The sequence below is a fragment of the Xenopus laevis genome, chromosome 5S (assembly GCF_017654675.1).
Source record: "Xenopus laevis strain J_2021 chromosome 5S, Xenopus_laevis_v10.1, whole genome shotgun sequence".
Lineage (NCBI taxonomy): Eukaryota > Metazoa > Chordata > Amphibia > Anura > Pipidae > Xenopus > Xenopus laevis.
In genome coordinates this window covers 40277458-40301180 of record NC_054380.1, presented here as the reverse complement: position 1 = coordinate 40301180, position 23723 = coordinate 40277458, and the positions used below count along the sequence as shown (strand labels likewise).

Sequence of the window (23723 nt, the reverse complement as noted above, 5' to 3'; positions counted from 1 at the left end):
CTCACTGGACCTGCTCCAGTTCACCATGAATTCCACTGCCAGACATACACACACTGGGGAAGTGGTAGAAGAAACAGTATAGAATTAAAAAAATCTGTATTCCTTATCACATCACGGATTAATGTGGAAAAGGCATCATAAATGAGCCAGGAAACAGTAACAGTAAAATTGTGTAAAATGTGCATATTTCACACAGTGATTTCAACACCAGTTTGCTGTACTTATACAGTGTTGTTCCCATTCATTTGTAAAAATTCAGTGTGACCCTGGCATACACACATTTATAAATAAAATAAAAACTATTTATTTGTCATAATTATCATTATTTGAGATATACAATATAAAAACAATTTATTTTGTAAGGCTGATCAACCACTTTAGGATTAGGGTTCGTTTTCGGATAAATATCCAGTAAAGCATTTAGGTATAAGCTATTCTGCACAGTTTAATTTGCAATGTGTGGGCCCTTGTTTATGGTCAGTTCAGTGCCCTTTAAATAACATATAATTAATATAATATAGACTGGTGTCTCTACACACTAATGCCTATACACCATTTCACTATTGAGTAATTGTACATAGTTACTCCTTCAGTCTGTGTTTAAATAAACAAAGCTAGTTGCTAAGATGCTCTTTCAAGAGGCTTTACGTTTTGCGTGTTAGTCATTGAGGAAGGGTATTTGTCACCATAGCTCAGTCCAGTTATTAGTGCAGTGTTGTCATAACTAAAAGGTTACACTACAAGGCATCCAAATACCTCAAGTTATTCTATTGCAAATGGTTTGGATACATTTACAGATACTGTTTGGATGTGGCTTTCAATTGAGGAGCCATCTTTTTTCTGAGCTTATCACCTGCAGAACACTAAAGCGTCATTTATGAGCTGCATCCTATTGCATTACAGATGCCCCTTTATCAGTATCAGAGTGATGTGCAAGAAGCCCACCAGAAATACACAGGCCACTTTCCAAACTCTTTTTTGTCCTCTCTTCTAGAACCCTTTTTATTCTTCTTCATCCTTTTCATACTTCAGTTTGTTCTTGAAAAAAATTAGATTTTTTTTCCCCCTTTACAGCTTGACAAGAAAAATTTGAGTCCCTTAGTATGTTATAGAATGGGGAATTCTAAGCAACTTTTCAATTGGCCTTCATTTTTTTTTATTTTCTTTCATTTCTTTTTATATTTTTTATTTATCATCTTCTAAATCTTTCCAGGTTTCAAATGGAGGGTCATTGACCCCATCTATTATGGCCTCTACTATTCATATTCCAGTCTCTTATTCAAAACAATTCATGGTTGCTACGGTAATTTGGACCCTAGCAACAAGATTGCTGAAATGGCAAAAGAGCTGCTGAATACAAAGCTAAATAACTCAAAAAACTCAAATAATAAAAAAAATGAAAACCAATTGCAAATAGTCTTGGAATTGAGCTTTTTGTGTCATGTTAAAAGCTGCTTTTAGGAGCCCATGGCTGTTGAATGTAAAACTCAAATTATTTGCAAGCATTTTGCAGGAACATAAGCCTTGAGGGTTCATAAATCTGCCTCTAATAAGAGAGGCTGTGCACAGGATAAGAAGTCAGCACTCACCATCCATGAACAGTCTTATTTGGTGCATGTCCCAGGCAGCCACTAGCAGCCGAAATTCAGGAACACTTTGCGAAAAGACAGCACCAGACCAATAAGAATTTTCTTAAAAAGCCTTTATTTGAAGGAATTTGTTCAGACAATATACAGCAACGTTTCAGGCTTACATTAGCCTTTCCTCAAGCTGCACAGGGAGGGTTGTCCCTGTCTAGTTTTGAACTGCAGAGGCCATTTTTTTAAAGAATCCTCTTGATCCAGCCCCAAGGTCACAGCTCTGCTCTCCAACATGACCAACCTGCCCCTCTGACATCATCACACTGCCCCTTTGTCTCACTCTTGCTTCTGGCAGAGGTGACCCTATGCATGGGTCTAAGAACTTAGTTATGGCATAATTAATTTCTGAAACAGTTTATTCCATTGTGCAAAATGAATGGACTTTGTTTCTGCTTGTGGTTTGCTTTAGGAATCATGAATTCAGAGTGATGATAGTGCTTGTTATTGAGCTGTGCTGAACATCATCACCCTGTAGAGAGGAATGATATTTGATAAATCAAGCCCTTATTGTCTTAGATTAGGCAAGCCTGAAAATTACAGGTTGGGGGATTTATAAAAGAAGAACAAAAATGTTGCCTAGTTAAACACTATTCATTGACATGAACACACACACATACACAATTGTTTTTTTTTTTTCAGTATTGGGTGAAAATAGCTAATGTATTTTTCCTTTCCAGAGTTCCTTTGACCCCCAGATGCTTGATATCCCTATTACAAGAGAACAGATGAATCATTATCGGATAATCGCTGAAAATGCCCAAAGTGAGCTGGCAGCCCTCCATGTAAAATTTGAAAGTGTACAGACAGACACAGACAGAGACAGGTGAGCATTGCCGACTGATGCTTTCCAATTGCAAGATAAAAAGTCATAAAACTCCTCTGTAGCTTGTGATATTGTTATATTTTATATTAGCATTACAATCTGTAACGCAGGACAATTTGAATGGGGCAGACACCATATAATGGCTTTATAAACTTCATATTCTGATCGAAAACGGTCATTGAAAATCATGTCTTTAGTTTATTCTTTCTGTTTTTAGGAGCAGCCTACAGCCCTGTGGCCTGCTGATAAAGTGGATACCTTAATGTTTATACTTTATTTTTAAAGGAGAAGGAAAGGTTAAAACTAAGTAAGCCTTATCAGAAAGGTCCATCTAAATATACCAGTAAACCCCCAAAGTAGTGCTGCTCTGAGTCCCCTGTCAAAAGAAACACAGCATTTCTTTCCTTCTATTGTGTACTCATGGGCTTCTGCATCAGACTTCCTGCCTTCAGCTTAAACCTCATTGCCCTGGGCAAGAGCATGCTCAGTTTGTTCCTCTTCCCCACCCCCCTCCCTTCTCTACTGTAATCTGAGCCCAGAGCAGGGAGAGACTCAGGCAGGAAGTGATGTCACACCCCATTAATACTGCAGCTCCTATCCTAAACAAACAGAGAGTTTCTAGAGCTTTTTACTCAGGTATGGTAAAACATTCTACAGAATAAATATAGCATTCTAGCTTGCACTATTGCAGCTAATCTATTGCCAATAAAATGCTTCCGTAGCTTTCCTTCTCCTTTAAGCCGGCCATACACAGACAGCTGTTGGCTACTTGGCTTCCAATTTGGTTACATTTCCTCCAGTCAGAATGATTTCATTGAAATCTCATTATTTTGCTTTTTTTTCTTTCCTTGTTTTGTCCCTTGGTAACATTTTGTGGGTCAAATGAATTTGTGAAAACATTTTGTACGTAACTTTGCGACGTCTATGTGTTCAGTGAAAATGTAGGAATGCAAAGAATGAAGCCGCAAGCAATTTTAGAATGCTTCTAATGCCTTGCTGCAGGAAATATATCATAATTTACTGTATGACACATTGCTTTCAACATGTTACACCACTTCTATGGTATTTCCTACCTTCTGCAGTGTAACGGTGAGACTTTACTATGATTAAAAATACATTTTCTCATTTATTAATTATTGCATGCAACTTCTTTCCCACCACTTTTGCCTTAGCAATCATAAACTGGCCGACTTGTAATGCTTTTGTTTACTATATCTATTACTGTATTGGAGGTGCTAGATTTACGTGCAAGTCTGGCCTCCAAGGAAGGCTCTCGGCAAGAACTGAAGGCCGAAGTAGAAAATTATAAAGAGAACACTGCAAGACAGGCGTCACTGATAAGCTCATTGCGAGTCAGAGTCCAGGAAACAGAGGAAGAATCAAGTCGCTTTGCCACTTCCAAAACAAGAGCTGATTATCTATGCAAGTAGTCCTTCAGGAGAATCAGGATTTGAAAGAGAGGATCCAGGATCTTGAATCTAGACTAAAGTAACTTTCTTTTGTATTATTTTTTTCTCATTGCACCTGAAATTAGCCACATGGCTACACATTTATGAGGAAATAAATGAAAGTGACATGTAACTGTCCCAAATGATTAGTTTTTTTTAATTTAAAACAAAACAAGTATCTAAAGCCACTTTCAATAATTCTGTTGTAGAATAGCTATACATACATGGCCATTATGTCTAACTACAGCTTGATGCAGAGCTGTGACTGCATATAGTGTTTGCAGTTCTCATTTTAGTGGACATGTTCGGCATCAATATAGCCGTCACATGGTCCTTGTAACAAATATCCATCTTTAGGTCTAGTCTGGCTCAGTGGGAAGACAGCATGTCCAAATCTTCTCGCTGCAGCAGGAGCCATGGCCATTTACTGTCTCAGCTTTTTACATGTTTGAATATCAATATGAGGACAAGAAGAACCAGAGGATCTGTTGCTTTCCAAGGTATTATCAACTCTACTTGTCATTCCTTCTGTGTGTGTTAGAAAACCTATAAATTTAAAGATGATACTTTAATTCCCCCAGTATAACTATTTGAATGCTTGTGGAGTTTTTAATTCACCCCTTTACATTGCAATCAATTTTATTTTGGGTTATTGGGCCTAACTCTGATTGCAGCCCTTGCAAGTTCTGAAGCCTGTGAGTGGTTACACTGGTCAACGAAAGAATTTTAGGGAAAAATGTGAAATCCATATCTACTGTGAGATTGAGGGATATCCATAAGGACTTTAGCGTTCTTTTTAATGGAATTTTCTGGGCGTTGGAGAGTCATATGGTCACTTACGCCATTAGACTATTCAAGAGAGACCTTTACATCACTAGTGGGGCAGTCCTTAGCCCTCTCGCTACTTTTACATTAAAGAAATACCTATTCTGTAGGTAGGTTGCTACTATACAATAATCAGAAGAGCTGTTTGTGGAAGCCCTACAGAAAAATAATCTCCATTTGTGTATTCTTTTAGATTAACGAGCTGTGCAAAGACAACACAGAGCTCAAAGGCAGCATTGCGAGTTTAGTGCAAACTGTAAATGTCCACGAGATAGAATCAAAAGGTAGCAGGGAAACTATCATGCAACTGGTTTCTGAAGTCAGCAAAGAACAGAAAAAGGCATCATCCTTGGCTAAACAAATAGACAGCCTGCAAAAGGTATGTGTTATACTTGGATGTTTTTAGATGATGCAGTTTGCAGGAATCTGTTACGGGGAATAACATGGAAAAATAGACTCAAACTTCTCGTTGAAGAGCAAACTTAAGTTTTGGAGCCCAATTGCATGTAAAGTAGGACCCCAGTACAACCCTAAATTACTTTGCAGATTCCACTGCGATATCACTGTACGTGTATGGTTTACTAAACACTGTTTCCCAACCACGGCTCACACAAATGTTATCCCATATGCTACACACCAAAATACGATTATAATAAGGGCTAAAACTTGCTGGGAGCTGTATTCCAGCAATGTTAGGGATGGATTCCTTATACAAAATAAAGTTAAACCTTTTCCCATGTATACACAGCCAAAAATTTTCTAGGAGAACCTTGCCTTCTATGTGTAAACCCAACTCACTATTTCTTGCTTGGTGGTGTCTTTCAAAGAAGTCAGTTTTACAAAAGTTAATGGCGATTCAGTCCAGTGAAAAACACTATCCAAAGCTCTTTATTGGTCTTAATTTCTTACCGTCCTCTAGTACAGCTCTTGTGTGTATCCTTTGTCTTCATTTTAACAACAACACAACTGCTAAATCTCCTTAGCTGATGAGAGCACAAGGTCTATTAAACATTTCAAGTGCAATCAGTCTGGCAACAGTACATTATCATTAGGGCAATGGTACATTGTCACCTGAATGAAATCCCAGGAGTCATAATGCCTGAAAATGCCCTTTCATAGCAGAGGATTTGACTTGTCATAAACATGTTAGTAAAATAATGTAATCATTTGAAAATGTATCCCGCTTGTTATGCTGACTACACAGCAATGAGTCCTACTTTTCTCCATGAGACTAAGAAACCCTTGCTGGACTTTCAGTTTGGTCCTAACTTGCAAGTTGGGCTTTAATATCCCAATGGTGCATACCTTTACACCTACCTTTATTTTCTGGCCTTACACATGCATTCTGAATTCAAAGTCCTCATTTTTCCACCAGAAAAAAAAGTTTTAACTGTGCCTTTTACAGACTCTTTAAAACAGTATTGCTAATCCAAAATATGAATTTTAAGTAATCAACATTTCATGAAGATAAAACCTTTTATAAATGTATACAGATTATGGGGCTAATTAAATAATGCGGGTCCTAAATTCCACTAATGCCATTACCCATAGCAACAATCCAAACTTTACTTCCATTTTCTAACTTGTAGCAGACTGAACCAAACCAACTGCTGGCCAGATGCTATGGATAAGTGAACTGCTGAAATTTAATGCTATTTTTGCAAAATCTCACCTTTGTCTTAACCTTTCCTCTCCATTTCTGCATTAAAAATTCCAAGTGGTAAGTGCCTTCTTTGTGCTTGTATTTCAGAACTTTGAGAGTGTCACTGATGACAAAGACAGCCTTGAGAGCGAGATTAAAATATTAAAAGATAGACTGAGCACTTCTCAGCGGGCCTGGGAGGCCAGCAAGCTAGAACTGAGCCAGGTCAAGAAATGCTCCACTGAGCTAGAGCTAAGTTTAAAAGGCACCCATGGAGAGGCCAAGACAGCTCACAGTCTGCATGAATCCTTTGTAGAAGATGTAGCAGCAGCTTTAAGCCGTGACTCTGTGGCCATGAAACCAAAAGAGGAAGCAATTCTGTAAAAAATAAGGGATGTGAACAACAAGGCTGAAAACAAAAAGATGGTAAACCTCCTTTTTTAAAGTGATACTGACACTAAAAAAAATATTTTCAAAATATTAATCTACATTAAAAGCTATGTATAGGTCACATTGATTCTTTTTTGCTGATAGTTCTGCTTTTGTAAGTATTACTTGAAGTTCCTAAACCTGACTGTTTTGCCAACCTTCTCATCTCGGTCTGTCAGTTAGAGTTTCTAATGCTAACGGTCTACTGCTGCACAAATACAGTATGGCAGCCCGCTCATAGAGGAACATAGGGGTAAGAAAGGTAATGTAAAAGCATCAGGCAAATACTTTTATGGCAAAATTATAAATAGCATTCAAAGATAATGTTATGATGGATATAAAAAAAGGTTATTTTCTGGTGTCAGTATCTCTTTAATGCCATGTTTAGGTTAAAAGGCAAGGAAAGCTAATATTTCAAATTTTATTAGAATTTTTTTATTTTTCACCTTCTAAACCAGCTTGGGGGATGGGGGGTGTCACTGGATTTTACTGATCATTTTGTTCTTTTGGTATAAATAAGGTATTGATCAATATGCATTTCATTAGGTATTATTTAGATTTAGTTTATGAAATACAGTCAGTTTTTGTTGAATAAATGAAAACAAAGCTTGCACATGCACATCTAACTTTGGATCCACACCAACTACACAAATTAGATCACACACAAGCATGCAGTTTAGTAAACTGTGTAAATGCATTGCATTTGTACTGGACAACAACATTCTGTTGCTCTAGACTTAAAGGGAAAGCAATTTTTTTCAAAATGAATCAGTTAATAGTGCTGCTCCAGTAGAATTCTGCACTGAAATCCATTTCTCAAAAGAGCAAACAGATTTTTTTACCCTATATTCAATTTTGAAATCTGACATGGGGCGAGACATTTTGTCAATTTCCCAGCTGTCCCAAGTCATGTGACTTGTGCTCTGATAATCTTCAATCACTCTTTACTGCTGTACTGCAAGTTGGAGTGATATCACCCCCCTCCTTTTAGGAGGGTAACAACAGGCTAGCAGTTCCTCGGTGGATCTCTGGTGGATTTTGTGATTTGCCCAGGCCCTTTTTGGGTCTGGGTGAGGTTTTTTTTTCCATAGAAAGATATACTGTAGCCGTTTTTCCCCTTTTTTTTTTTTTTTTGTTTTACATCAAGTATGCCGAAAGGCAATGCTGCTGGCCCCAGAAGTGTATGTACACGCTGCAGGCTTGGGCCAGGGAAAGGTAAAAAGATGAAAGAATTGACAGTAGCTCCTGACAAAAAGAAGCCAAGTGATCACAGAGCAAAAGCAATGGAAAATATAAAATCGGCTGAGTCCCATGAAAGTGTCTCTGTCCCTTCTGATGGTGAGGAAATGGAGTGTACAGCAACACCTTCCAATGCAGAGGCAGGCAAGATGGCGCCTAACCAGAAAGTGGAAGCTCCTACAGGACCATGTGACTCCCAGTGTGCAAGCCCTGTGGTGGAACCGGCCAGTGGTGATGATGTCTGTGAAGAACCGACAGCAGAACTCCAGGCTGGGAAAGTGGCAGCACAAGTGGCAGAAGGAGTACTGCAGGAGGCAGAGGCTGAAGAGGGACAAGCTGCGGAGGTAAGAAATACTGCCAGCTGGAGTGATTTGGGGCAGCAGGAGAGGCAAACAGCAAAGGAGAATAATCAGTATGAGAAGGTTTATGGAGACTGTGTTAAGCATACTGACAATGGGGAAAGTTTTGCTAAAGACTCTGTTCTGGACACTGACTTTGTGGTGGGTGCTCTTAGAGCCATGGATGGGTTGAACAAGAAAAAGCAGTTTTTGGACAGTAACATCTGTAGGATTGCAATGGACATTAAATTGGCAAAGGGTGAGAGCCGAGCAAGGAAGATACGGGAGCTTACAATGTTAAATAAAGATTTGGAGGAGGTGGAAAGTGAAATGGAGACTGTTCTTAAAAAGATTGAGCCCTGGAGAGAGACATATAGTAATAAAGAGAGATTTCAGCAAATGCAGAAAGGAGAATCTGCAGCACAGAAGGAATTTGTTTCTAAAGTGGTGCTTTCTGGTAAAGCTGTGCAGGACATGGAACTAACTATTTTGGACGATTCAAACCCTAATGAGTTAAGTGAAAATGAACTAAGTAATGGTTTAAAGGAAAAAGATTTAAATACAAATGCACTTAGCAAAAGTAATGAAACTGAAAAGGATGAAAATAGTCACAGCAGAAATGAATTGAATGTTTCTAAGGTTCCTCCTGTTTCCAATGTATCTAATAATATTGTTTTAAATGTTATGAGTATGGGGAAGCAGGGGGATGTGGGTGAAGGGTTAAACACAAAAGCAAAGGTGGTTGCAGAGAAAGCAGGTTCAGGTGGGAACAGCAGTGCAATCACTGATAATGCAAAGTTGCCTGAACCCAATGATTCTAATGAGATGCGGGGGAAGGGGGTGGAAAAAGGAAAAGTGGATTTTCAGGCAAGAAATGACTCAGCTACTGTTTGGAGATGGAGCAGTTTGGGTCAGAACAATGGTAACATGGATCAAAATACATTTAAGAGAAAAAATGTTGCAAAAATCAAGTGGACTGGAGAAAAAGGGAAGGAGCCCGGCAGGAGGTTTGTAGCAAGAAACCTTATTAAACAGTCTCTGGGTTTTACACCTGCTGATGTTTTTGCTTTAATCACAATATCTGACAGTGAATATGATGTAAGCTTTAAGTTAACACAAACCTTAGAGGCTTTTTGGTGTAAATATGAACAGAAAAAGGGTGCGGCTGAATGGGAAGGTTTTAAAGCAGTACCTGTTTCTAAACCTGACACTAAGTTTGTAACTGTCTCTTTTAAACATGAATCTGTCCCCCCTGAGGATGTGTTGGTTTGGCTGCGCAGGCTGTGCACTGTGCTCTCCCCTCTCACTAAGGTGTATGATGAGGAAGGCTTCTGGGATTGTGGCTGGAAGGTGCAGGTTCGTTTGAATATGGAGTTGCATGTGCCCAAGCATCTGCCAAACTCTTTTTTCATTGCCTCGGGCAAACCAGGAGGAACCGAAGTAGGACAAGTGAAGGGGGAAAGTTAAAAAGAAAAAAGATCGGAATTCTAATGAGGAAGAGTGGGAATCAATGGAGAAAGATGAGGTGACTGACTGGGATGAAGAAGATGGGCAGCCCAGATTTCAGGTTAAGAAAAGAGGTTCTATTGAGGAGGAGAATGGGGGAGGTAAAAAGTAATACCATGCCAGATTTTTCCTTTAAATTTTTAACATCAAATGTGTGTAGTATAAAATCAGATAAGGCTCATTTTGTTGCATACGAAGTCTGAAGTATTCGGGGGCTAATGTTATCTTCCTTCAGGAAACACGGCTCACAAAGACAGTTGAGATTTTTAGAGCAAAGAGGGACTGGCAATATGGCTGCTCTCTATGGTCTATAGCAGAAGACTCAGCAGGAGGAGTTGCCATCCTTTTTAAGGGTATTAAGATTTTGGAGGTATTTCGTCTGGTAGAAATACAAATAGGCAGATGTCTAATGATTGATGTTAAGATTGAAGGGGTTTTGGTAAGGCTAATAAATATATATGACCCCCAGAGAATATCTGAAAGAAGAGCCTTATTGTCTGAAGTTAGGCAGTTTTTGTGCACTTTCATCCCAGTTATTCTAGCAGGTGATTTTAATCAAGTCCTCCGTGCTAAAGACAGAACTGGGAGGTTTAACAAATATGAGGGTCAGTTTTTTGACAATATTCTGAGTCAGGCAGGTATGGTTGATATTGGTACCTGGGGGGGACGTGTGGGGAAACATACATATTTCTGTGCTGACTGCAGCAGTAGGTTAGACATGATTTTAATAAAAAAGGGGGAGTCATTCTCTGATGTTAAGGAGGAAGCAGTTGAATATTCTAACCATTTAAGGGTATCCTGTGCTTTTGGGGGATTAGAAGGGTTTAGGAGGGGAAAAGGAATATGGAGACTTAATGGGAGTTTGTTGGAAGATGAAGAAGTTCAAATTCTTTTTAAAGATTTTTTTCAGTGTCAGATGTCAAAGGTGGATTTTTTTGATTCTATTTCCCAGTGGTGGGAGCTAAGGTGGAGTTACGTGTATTTTTCAAAAATGAGTCCTTTAAACGGGTGCGTTATAATAACAAAAAGTATCAGTGTTTAAGAAAGAAACTGGAAGCTTGTATATCAGTAGGGGCGGATGGGGAGGAAATTACCCAACTCAAGTTTTTAATGAAACAGTGCCAGTACAGTCGATTCAGATCGTTGGTGTTAGAGAGGGATTATGGGAAATCTGCTTTTCCAGATCCTTTTCAGAACTTTAAGGAATCCGTTAGTAAAAAGATGATCAGTGGCCTTTTTAATAATGATGGTAATTTAGCTGAGACAAAGGAAGGTATCCTAAAGGTGGTGAGGGATTACTATGCTGCTTTGTTTAAAACAAAAGCTTTGCAGAGGGAGGAAATAAAACATTTTTTTGGAAAAGACCCCTGGGCCCGACATTGGTAATGTAGACTTTTCCTTCCTGACAGCAGATATTACAGATGAAGAGGTGGTGGAAGCTATACAGCAGCTAAGGAAAAAGAAAGCTCCAGGACCAGATGGGTTAACTGCTGAGTTCTATATAACTTTCAGGGATCTATTGGTGCCTGTGTTGGTGGAGGTGTTCAATGACTGTTTACAAGGTGGGGGGCTTCCTTTCTCTATGAGGGTTTCTTCCTTAATCCTGTTATCAAAAGGGAAAGATCCGAGACAGGTAGAAAACTGGAGGCCAATTGCTTTGTTAAATACTGACAGAAAACTTCTAGCAAAGATTCTTTTTTCCAGACTCTCTAAGCTTTCTGAGACACTTCTGGTTCCCTTTCAGTACTGCACGGTTAAAGGGCGGAATATTTTTGGAGCTTTGTTAACAATAAGGGAAATTCTGGAGAGGTGTAAGACTCATGGCCATGGGTAGTTTCTGCTGTTATTAGATCAGGCCAAAGCTTTTGACAACATTGACCAAGAGTACTTATGGGCTACTTTGACAAGGTATGGTATTCCCCAACAGTTTGTAATTTGGTTAAGAAAACTCTATGCAGGGGCAAAAAGTTTTCCGTTGATCAATGGCTGGATAGGGGAAAATTTTGAAGTTGAGTCAGGTGTAAGGCAGGGGTGCCCTTTAAGCCCACTCTTGTATAGTTTTGCAATAGACCCTTTTTTAAGATCATTGCAGGAATGTGGATTGGAGGGTATCGTTGTCTCTGACTGTCAGCCCAGAAGATTAGTCGCCTATGCGGACGATGTGACTATTGTCATTTCTAATTCAGATAAATTTGAGGCTGTGGATAGGCACATCAAAGAATATTCAAGGGCCTCTGGTTCTTGCATCAAACGAGCCAAATCAGAAGCTTTTTGGGTTTTGGAGACTGAACCTGTTTTTAAGTGTGGGGATTTTCCTGTAGCCTCTTCCCAGGTTAATATATTAGGTATCAAATTTGGAACAGGTGATAACGCGCAGGTTAATTGGGAAGAAAAACTGGTAACTGCCATGTCAAAGGTTCAGAGATGGAAATCCTGGAGACTGACTTATAAAGAAAGAATTGCTGTTAAAAAGACTCTATTGATTCAGATTTTTCTTTACATTTCATATGTGTTTCCTTTACCAGAAACCTTGTATGCCCGGATGTACAGCCTCTTCTTTCAAATGCTTTGGGGAAATAGGCTGAATCCTGTGATGAGAGGGATAACATTCTTGCCAAGGGAGGAAGGGGGTCTGGCTATGATATGTCCCATTTTGTTCTTTGGTATCATTTTTCTTAAGTTTAATTTGGAGGTTTTATCTAAAAACAATATGTCTCTGTGGGAAAACAGTGTAAAATCTTGGATATTCCCCTTTACTAAGGAATGGTTGCAGGGAGGACGAGTGAAGGAGGTTTGGGTTCGTGGTGGTTCTCTCCCATTGTATTTGGCGTTGGCTCTGAAAATGCTGAGAAAGTGGGGTATTAGCCCTAGAGCGTTGAATCTGACCCCTAGAAAGACCCTTTATAATGAAGTGCTAAAGACTAATTTTTGTTCCCCCATTGTCCTGAGAGACTGCCTCGGTGCCACTGAACAAGAAAGTATAAAGTATCTGAATAGTAAAAGGCTACCTAAAAAATTATTTGATATTTCTTGGTTGGCTTTTCAGGGTAAGCTTTTTGTTAAAGGCAATCTCAGTTACCTGAATGTGGTGGATAGGAACTGCCCATGGAACTGCGGGGAGGCTGAGACTCAGGAGCATTTTTTGGTAGAATGTCCAATAACAAAAACCTTTTATGATCAAGTCAGTAAAAAACTGGGATTTGGTTTTTTGAGTAATTTATGTTTCTCTGAAGCTGCATACGGGATACTGATCCGGGACTGTCTGTGTAATAAGGAAACACTGTATATCATAATTGCAATAATCCGGTATTATTTATGGCATTTATGTTGTAAGAAATCAACAGGTCAAGATGTTGATTCTATTGAATATACGGTCAATGCGGTGTTAAGGGAAATCCTCGTTATTAAGGCACAAGAGGTTAAAATCTATAAGGGAAATCTTAGATTATGGGAAAATGTTAATAACTCCTTTTGATGTTTTCATTCTGATGATATAATGTTCTGATTATCTCTGTGTTTGTTTATTTGTATTATATTGAATTTAATAAAGAAAATTCCCTAACACCAGGGCTGGTCCTATCAAATGTGGGGCCCAATTGGGACCATGTTGGCGGGGCCCCTAGACAAAGTGTTGCTGGCTACTGACACACCAAGTATTTAGGAAAATAAGGGCATACAGGCACAAAATAGAAAGGAAAGGGGCAGACAAGGTAACATAATAGGGGCACACAGGGTAAGAGAGAGAGGGAGGAAATAGGAGAGTGGACTGGGCCAATTAGTTTGGGGCTGGGCCGATTCAGCTTGGGAGCAGGCTTGGTTGGATTGGGGGCAGGCAGGGCCTATCAAGGTTGGAGGAAAGCTGGGCCTATGAGAGTTGGGGGCAGGCTAGACCTATGGATTTGGGGATGGGCTGGACTCTCAAAGTTCGGGGCAGGCCAGGCAGCATCATGTGCTGAGGGAAATATTATCTGTGCTGCCCTGTGGTGCGGGGCCCCCCAGAGGTGCGGGGCCCAATTGGGCCCAATTGGTCCAATTGGCCTAAGGCCGGCCCTGCCTAACACAATGTAACAGCTCCCTGGTAGATCTAAGAACAACACTCAATAGTAAAAACCCATGTCTCACTGAGACACATTCTCTCCTAAAGTATAGGCACAAGTCACATGACTGGGGGCAGCTGGGAAATTGACAAAATGTCTAGCCCCATGTCAGATTTCAAAATTGAATATATCAAAAATCTGTTTGCTCTTTTGAGAAATGGATTTCAGTGCAGAATTCTGATGGAGTAGCACTATTAAAGGACAAGGAAAGTCTAAAATAGAATAAGGCTAGAAATGCTGTATTTTGTATACTAAATATAAACAGGAACTTACTGCACCACAAGCCTAATCAAACAAATAATTTATTCTTTCAAAGTTATCGGCTGTCATATTGTAACTTTGTTAAACATCTTGGCCTGACCCTGACCCTGCACATGCTCAGTGTGGTCTGGGCTGCTTAGGGATCGTCATAAACAAAGCTGCTTGAGTTCTACATGGCTGGGAAGTAAGGCGGGGGCTCCCCCTGCTGTTCGTAAGTATGATTGTTTCCCTGCTCAGCAGTTAGGGACCGTCTGACAATTACTATCCACAGCAGTAAATGAAAGGAGAATTTCACTGCATACAGTCAGGTTTCTTATAAAAACTGTACACATTTTTTAATTAAAGTATATTGGAGAAAGGTTTATTTTTCATTAAAGAATGTAAAAATGGGATTTTATTGTTTTGCCTTTCCTTGTCCTTTAACTGATGTGTTTTGAAAAAAACATGTTTTCCAATGACAGGATCCCTTTAAGCAAAGCAGAGGTATAAATACAGAGGAAGCAGACCCAGACCCAGGAGTATAGAGGGCTCAGTGAGGCCCTAATTAGGGAACAATTTTAATATATTGGTAGAATAGGTCAACTTGCCAATATTTTGGAGCCCTAAATTAAATTTGCTGTGGAACCAAGTAACATCTAGTTATGCCACAGAAGCAAAGTGTCACAAAACACAAAAGCTGGCTGCTGTTTCCCCAATCTAATAATAATTAAAATGCATTAAACAGTTGTACATGGATGATAAATTCTGCAACAAAATTCCAAACAGCATAAAAATATGCATAGTACAGCTATTGAAGAGCTAAAAGTATTTACTAATGCTGGTTTGGCAGATTATCAGGAGAGAAGAGCAGGTTGGAACACTGGGGAACAGAGTAAAGGTTAATGGGGAAAGAATCAGTAGAACCGGGTTAGAACCAATAACCTGCTAGTTTTATTTTTTACATACACAATAGGGCTTTGTGGCAACCAGAAACTTGCTTTTGGCTTTTTTGAATGGCATCACAAGTATACTCAGCTTCCCTGTTGTGGGATCTCTGCAAGTATGTTGTCTAAGATGCCTAAATTCATTTAAATTTTTTTATTAAAGATTACGTTTTAGTATTCTCAGTATAGCAGAATTCGGCTTACACTATAGTGGAATGGTGCATGCTAACGGAATTATCTTGATGGGTTCTTTCCCTCATTAAAATATTTACAATGATTCTTGATTCAGATGCACACCACTACAGTTCTATTCTTATATGGCATGGTGCAGAAGCTAATTTGCTAATTTGCTAATTTGGTTTAGTATAAACTTTAGAAAATGTAGGTACTATATGTTAAAATGGATCTTGAATCCTGCCTACCTCTTTACCTTAATTCAGAGTACATTTCTTTTTCTGTCCAGTAGATGTCAGTCTTGTATGTATCTATCAGTTATGAATTTGTTTTCTTAATGCTGAAACCTAACTGATATTGTCTTTCAGATTCCTATACCTGTTAGTTGATAGTATTCTGAATTTGCTAGGACAGTGATAATTTTTGCAGATATTTTGTTGGTTTTTTTTAGCCTGCCTTCTAAAAATCCAGCACTCCGTATCCTATAATCACTAGGTAATTCTAAGTGCTATCGAAGTTGTTTCAGCCCTTACATTATGTAACATGTGTTACAATATTGGTAACTATTGTGCTTCTAAATGGAAAAGGCACTTATAGATATTCTTCAGTAGAGCATGGGTTACATCGGCATACATGCCATCATTCTGAGAACAATGTAGGTAAGAAGGAGACAATATGGTACATTATATAAAGCAGCTTGCCGCTTCTATCTGCTATACCTGCCATACATACAAGGACAAAACAACCTTTGGACATATAATTCCTTGCCTCATAACAAATATTGTTGCAAGCTCTTAACTTTGCTCTAAGTTAAAGTGGGTAAAAAATGACTCTTGATCAGGTATTTTGATACTGATATTGTAATTCAGTCTTTAGGCCTAGCTGGCAGCAATAACATATATATCCAGTTTATATAGCAATATTGGTCTGGTGGGTAAAATTATACTTGATATTTATAGGGATTAACAAGGCAAGTATTTTTTCTAGAAAAAGTAGAAACCCTATATATATATATATATATATATATATATATATATATATATATATATATATATATATATATATATATATATATATATATATATATATATATATATATATATATGTATGTATATATATATATATATATATATATATATGTATATATATGTATATATATATATATACACCCTATAATAGAATTATATTCTCCCATACAACATTTTCTTCCTCCCTTTTCTTTTTTTCTACAAGTTATCAATTCTCCCCATCCCCTCTCATGTCTTCATACTTCTTCCCCTACTTCTACTATGCTACTATCCTTGTTTTGTTCTGCTCTTCTCCTTCTTTTAGTATGCTTCTCTTCTTGCTTTGTCTTGTTGTCCTCTTCTTTTACCCTTTCCAACTTTACCTGTACACCATTCTCTTATCTTCTCCCTACCCCACAACCCTTTTCTTCATATTCTTCATATTCTCCACCCTTTAGATATCTTAAACCTTCCTTCATAGGCTTTCTCCCCTCTTTCCCTTTCTTTTAAGCTTGAATATGAGTTCCCTGTCTCCAAACCTCCTCCTATTTCTCTTCCACACTTCCCGTATTTTCCTTTTGTTGAGTGTTCCTCCTTATACACTTCCCTTAATTGCTTTCGTTCCCCTTGGTTAGAGTGCAGGCACAGTTCAGAGAATGACATCAGCTGAATGAAAGGGCATGTGATTTATCTTTCTGCCCATCCCAGCATCTGAGCACAATTATACCACAAAGGTGCTACATCATCTGCTGACCTTAATGTGTGCTAGTGTTTGTACCTAGTGCTTGGTCAATGTACTATGTGTCCCAATGTTCAGTAGAGCGGAAGATTGGATAGTCTGAGGCTGAAACTTTGATCCTGCCACCAGTCTATTCAATTCCAGTGAAGTTTGCAGTCACAGAACACTAAGCACTTAGAGAAAAATTTTAGTGATCAAGGAATATTCAGGAGAGGCTGGAGGAGGGGAGAGTTTCACTGATGTTTTATTATGTGTAACATCAGAAGCTTTCAAATATAAGTATTTCTGCCCTATCATGATTCCACTGCACAGTTCCTCGCACAGGTCCCTTTTCCAAATAAAACACCCTTCTTTAGTCTACACCAGCCCAGGTTCTGGAACCACATGAATAGATGGAATTCACCACACAATGTGCTCTAGGCTTGACTTTTCTCTACAATGTATATAATATTTTTGTTCTATTTATAGATAATATCCCAGTTAAAAGAAAAGGTGTTCAAGCTTAGCGAACAACTGCAAACCCAGACAGAATTACACCAGGAAGCTATGAGCAGAGCAAGAAAAATAGAGCAGCAGTATCTGGAAGACCTGGGGGGCCGGCTGAAATTATCTGAATGGGAACTGGTGTCCGGGGATGTAATGAGGGATAACCTCAGTCATGAAAAGCAGAAGGTAAGGTCTCTGTTTTTTTTAGTAGGAGTGAGAGTACCTGATTAATGTACTGTATATATATATTTGTTAAACATCAGCATATTTAATATCACTATAAATAAGGGTGACTAGTGAGCAAGTCTCTGGCGGGTCCTACCAGGGGGGCACAGGCCTGGGTGTCAAACTCACTGTATCCCTGGCAGTTATTCCACTGGCCAATGCCATTTCTGAAGGATCTGACTCTTTGTAAAAGTAACAGTAGCATGAAATAATAAATGAAAAGTTAAAAGTGGTCATCTACTGATCATCAGGGGCACTAGGCTGAACCCATAACATGCTTTTGTGTATGTGTAAAGCTGCACTCTGCATCTCACACTGAATTTAAAATCCGGATCAGGAAGTAGCCCCCCAAATTGCAGCCTGCACCTCCACATGCTACCTAAATTGTGCATTTGACATGTAAGTTAGGGGGTCAGATGGGGTCACCTACATGTCTTTCCCTGTCTGTCCCTCTTAGATAGAGCACTGCCTAACACAGACAACATTCTATTCAAGGGGCTAGCTGCATTTCACTATGCTCCGAAATAGAATACAAACACATGCAGCCATTCTGCAACAGCAGCACGCAGTGTGCAAAGTGCAAAAAAGAGGCAGACAGCTGCTTTTTTGTACTTTGCACACAGTGTTCTGCTTGTAAATTACCCCTATAGTGTCACTTGTTTAAAGCATCGTTTTAAAAACCATGTCCAGCGATCATGGCAATCAAGCAAAATTAAAGGGCCACTGTAAGCAAGAAGATCACAACTAGAAATACATAAAATTATTAATTCACTTTTTCTATCATTATTGTTCTTAGCATCTTTGTTGTTTTTCTGTTTAAGTACATTAAGTTCTTGGAGCAGCGGTCAGAGAAAATGAAAGTGGAAAGAGTTGCCACTGACATAGGCTTTGACATGCGCCTGGAAGCCATCCTTGGCCATGCTGACCAACTGGTAAAACTGGAAGCTAATGCTATCATTGAAAACAAGACCCGGGCTCATGGCTTACAGTCAATCAAATCTGTATTGAACTGAACACTAGTGTGGTTTTGTCAATGTTACAATCTGTACGTTGTTTATACATATCATGACAATACAACAAACTCAACGAAATGGATGGCACATCTGGACAAGGCTTTATTTGGCAGGTAGCTATACAATGCCTACAATGCTGAGGCTGGAGCGGTCCAACTTTGTTTTTTCATTGATATCATGACTATACTATTTATTTTTGACATTAATGTAAAATGTCAGGGTTCATGGCACATGTTTATAAAAAGTCACAGTTTTGACTGATTTATCATCGCATTGACATTGTCTGTGACAATTTTTACTTAGTGCACATAACTTTGACCCTCACTTCAACCAAAATATCACTGGAATCCGGTCATAAACTCAAGCCTGGTCAAATTTCCAGTTTGGCATTGGCAGCTATCCTGACTTTGGCAGAATTATTTGGGCACTTCATAATTATGCAATTGCATTGCTGCAAACCATTGAGTTGTGTAAAGGTAAAAAAAGAAATAGACCCTATGACTGGAGTCATTGTGATGTTCTGAGAGGTACATTTCTCAGGAATAACACACAATTATTGAATAGGGTTATGGCTTAAAAGGGCCAACTCCTATATTGCATTTTTTTTCTGAGACTTGTTGCTTGATTCTGTTGTTTAATATTCAGATGCCACAGACGTATATGTGTTAGGTCTATTACATTTTTTCCTGCCCTCTGTGGATAGTAGTAATTTCCACATAAGTGGCACATTTAGACAAGTGCCAGATAAGCTTTCTAATGTTGTTCCCACAACTCCCCATGTTACTGGGGAAAATGCTGATAACCCAAAGTACAGCAGTAGCTAGCCTAGCACTTTACATAGTGACAGATGAGCAGTGGATGCAGCAATTTATGCATGCGTTGCAACCAATCACAATAAAGGCTCATACACACCCGTGTGTTTTTATGCATTCCATCACAAGGGTTAAAGGAATAGTAACATCAAAAAATGAAAGTGTCCTAAAGTAATAAAAATATAATGTCCTGTTGTGCTGCCCTGGTAAAACCAGTGTTCAGAAACACAACTATAGTTTATATAAATAGAATGCTATGTAGCCATGGGGGCAGCCATTGAAAGCTGAAAAAGGAGAAAAGGCACAGGATACACGGCAGATAACAGATAAGCTCTTTAGCATTTAATCAGAACTTATCTGTTATCAACTATGTGTCCTGTGCTTGAATGGCTGACCCCATGACTACACAGCAGCTTGTTTCTATAAACTATAGTTCTGAAGTAAACACACCCGTTTTACCAGTGCAGGGCAACACTACAGTATATTGTCATTCCTTTAAAACACTTTCATTTTTTGGTGTTCATGTTCTCTTAACTGAGCCCATTGTTTTCTGTTTTGCCTATTCCCATGGCACTGAACCACCAAATGATAGTAAGACTCTACTTGCAGTACCTTGTTTATATTCTGCAGTTCAGTGCTGTGGGTACTATCACTATAGAATAGAATAGGGACAATTAAATCATGTATTTCTTTGCAGTGTAACACATAAAAAGCCACCAAATGCGGGTAAAGCTATGCTACTACGTACCTACTCATTTAGCTGATCAGGAAATAGTTTTGGCTGGATCACTTTATATGCTAGTAGATATTACCCGTTTCTCAATAGCATTTTTCATGATTTTTATCTTTGCTAAGAGCAGTGCTGTTATGCAACGTGCATTTGAGTTGAATTGCTTTAAAATAATCACTATATATATTAATTAAGGCAGAACGTTATTACTTGGCCTGAGACTTAATTAATTTCATTTTGAAAAGCTGGATGCCATAGTTTGCAGATTGTCCCATCGCTTACCGCCATCTGCCATCTGTTAGCAGTTCTTTACATGAGCTACTGCTGTTATACAGAGATTTGTATTAGAAAAATATCCAAATCAGAGTAATGGTATAAAGAGAAAACATATTCATTCAAATTACAATTTTCACCCCTAATGTGTATTTTAATAGAAGGAATATAGAATTGCTGAAATGTATTTTCAAGTTCTTGCATGTAATACAGTATTTATTCTAAACAGATAGCTTTATGTTACAGGTATTGCTGCTCTTGTAACTCAATCAATCTGTAGCTCTCTTCCATCAAACATATGTACACAAATAAGGAGAAAATGACTTGCATTTTATAGTGCATGTGTTCATTTCTATAGTCCACCCAATGCACTTGAAAGCAGAGGACTGGTGTCAGCACCAGTGTAGTAGTAACACCTAATCTAAAAGTGGCTAAACAAGAAGTCACAAACAAGTGGCTTAACAATGAGACAAAGAGTCCCCTGCCACCCTTATCCACAGGCCCCAATATCATGTTATATCGCCCGTGTTCCAGTGCTAGAATGAAATGGCAGGGGTCTGAAAAAGGGATCAATGGCAACCAAAACGGGTATCATGGGTGATTGGGACAGGGAGCTTAGTCAATAGATAACAGGGATCATTTCCGAGCTTCTTCTGTCGCAGGATCCCCTCTATGGTTGTGGAATCTGCTTATCGCTAGTTCTGCCACTGGACAAATGAAGCTGATCCAATAGTTGCTATTTTCATACCTGTCTGATACATTAACTGGACAATTTTCAGGCAGATATAGTTTGGGCAGTCCCCCCACCCTGCCCCAAGGGCACCATACACTGGCCAATAAGCTGCCAACTTATATTAGTCTGTGTATGCCAGCTTTACTTGTATTAGACTGCACTTGTGCATCTAATTTAGTAAATTAGTATTTTATATAGTATCCTATCATTTTAAGTAAAAAAAGAAAAAAACATTTTTTCTTTTATTTGCCTTCCTCTACTGTTTCATTACAGCTTTCAAATAGGGTTCACTGCCCCAGCTACCAAAAAAATATTTCTCTGTACAGTACAGTTCTATTGTTACATCTGTCCCGTTTTCTGCGGGGCGGGACAGTCCCGATTTTGACAGCTTAGCCCACAGTCCTGGGGTTTCTTACTGAAATGTCCTGAGTTTCTCTTTGATCTCCTGCACTGACACCAGAAAAAGATACAAAGTTAAAGAGGCTTTTTGGCAGAGAGCCCAGAACACTAAAGGCCTGCTCTTAGATACATTTGTAACAATTTACGATCAGCAAAGATACAATTGTAACTATTTAAGATAAGCTTAGATAAGAGACACATATGTAACATAAAACATTGCACTAACATTCTCCAAAATGTGTTCAAACTTTTATAACCTGACAAATTGTGTAAAATGGACATGGTAATTAGGGGATGTGGCTATAAAATGGACTGGGTAAAAAAATATACCGAGCTATGCATGGCTCAACTTTTTGTCCCTCTTTTTGTTTTTCAAAAAGAGTATGTTGTTATTGTTACTAATTTTCACTTATCTTTCTATACGGGCCCTCTCCTATTCATATTCAATTATAATACACAAAAGCCATGAATATCTTGTAAATGATATCCTTATAAACGGTGAGTTCTGATGTCATCAGTTATAAACGGTGAGTTCTGATGTCATTTTTGTCACATGAGTCACTGAAATTTGTGTATTATAATAAATAATAAAGTACCCCCAGTTGCAAAATATGAGGATATTAGAAGTTACCTCGGAGTTCCATGACCTGTATAAAAACATTCGGCCTTTGTAAATTAGCCTCATAACAAATATGTTTTTTTTGCACTATGACATTTATATGTTTTTATATGGTCATGAAACTCCTCGGTAACTTATAATATCCTTATATTTTACAAGAGGGGGTACTTTATTCACTATATATCTATTGGTTCTTTATACAAACTGCTTCTTTTAAGGTTTGCATAATGACGCATATCATTTCTGCTTTTGATATAGATAATATATTTTGGAAAAAATTTGGGATGCTAAATGCGATTTCCTCTAAACTTCATTTCCTGTCTTCCAACAAAGTTAAAGGAACAGAAGGAGACACTTGACAGCAAAGAACATCATATGGAGCTTTTAAGGAAAAAAATAGCCCAGCTGGAAGAAGAAAAGCAAGTGAGGATGGCGCTGGCTGTAGAGAGGGATGAAGCTAACCTGACAGTGAGACGCTTACAGAAGAAGGTGGATAGACTGCAGAAGGGACTGAATGTTGCTATAGATTCCAACACTGAACTAAAAGCTAGGCTTTCAGACACTAAACAATTGGGGAGTTAAATAATTCCCTAGATCAGTTAGAGAAGGCAAAAGGGAAGACTCAGAAGAAACTGGTTTCTGTAAAATCAGAGCTGGAGTTCACTGAGTGAGAGGCTCAGGAGGAAAAAGAGAGAGCTGCAAATTTGCTCGAGGTTGTCACCAGTGAGTTGAAGACACTTAAAAGAACTCTGGAAGAAGTTGTTAAAAGGGAAAAACAGGTAAAGTTTCTTAAATGAGTTTTAATACTATGTAACCATTCTGTCAGATCAGATACTGTTAGTGGGTCCAGGGCACAGAGGTGCTAGGCACAGGGTACAGAATTGAGAAGCACAGAGGTAAGAGGCGCAGGACACAGAATTAAAGGGATTGTTCAGTATAAAAATAAAAACTGGATAAATTGCCTGTACAAAATAAAAAATGTTTTCAATATAGTTAGCCAAAAATGTAATCTATAAAGGCTGGAGTGACTGGATGTCATAATAGACAGAACACTACTTCCTGCTTTGCAGCTCTCTTGGTTTTCACTGATTGGTTACTGCCTTGAAGGGGGGCCACATGGGTCATATCTATTGCTTTCGAATCTGAGCTGAATGCTAAGGATCAATTGCAAACTCACTGAACATTTATTTCCCATGTGGCCCCCCTTAAAGTCACTGACTAACTCATACATCCAGTCACTCCAGCCTTTATAGATTACATTTTTGGCTAACTAACTATATTAGAAACTTTTTTTTATTTTGCCCAGTTTTTATTTTTACACTGAACTGTTCCTTTAAAGGAG

At 38.6% G+C, this 23723-nt stretch overlaps 1 pseudogene; it reads left to right on the top strand.

Annotated features, from left to right (window-relative positions):
- Positions 1 to 23370, top strand: part of LOC108717833 — a 28322-nt pseudogene extending 4952 nt beyond the window's left edge.
- Positions 23371 to 23723: the final 353 nt, after the last annotated feature.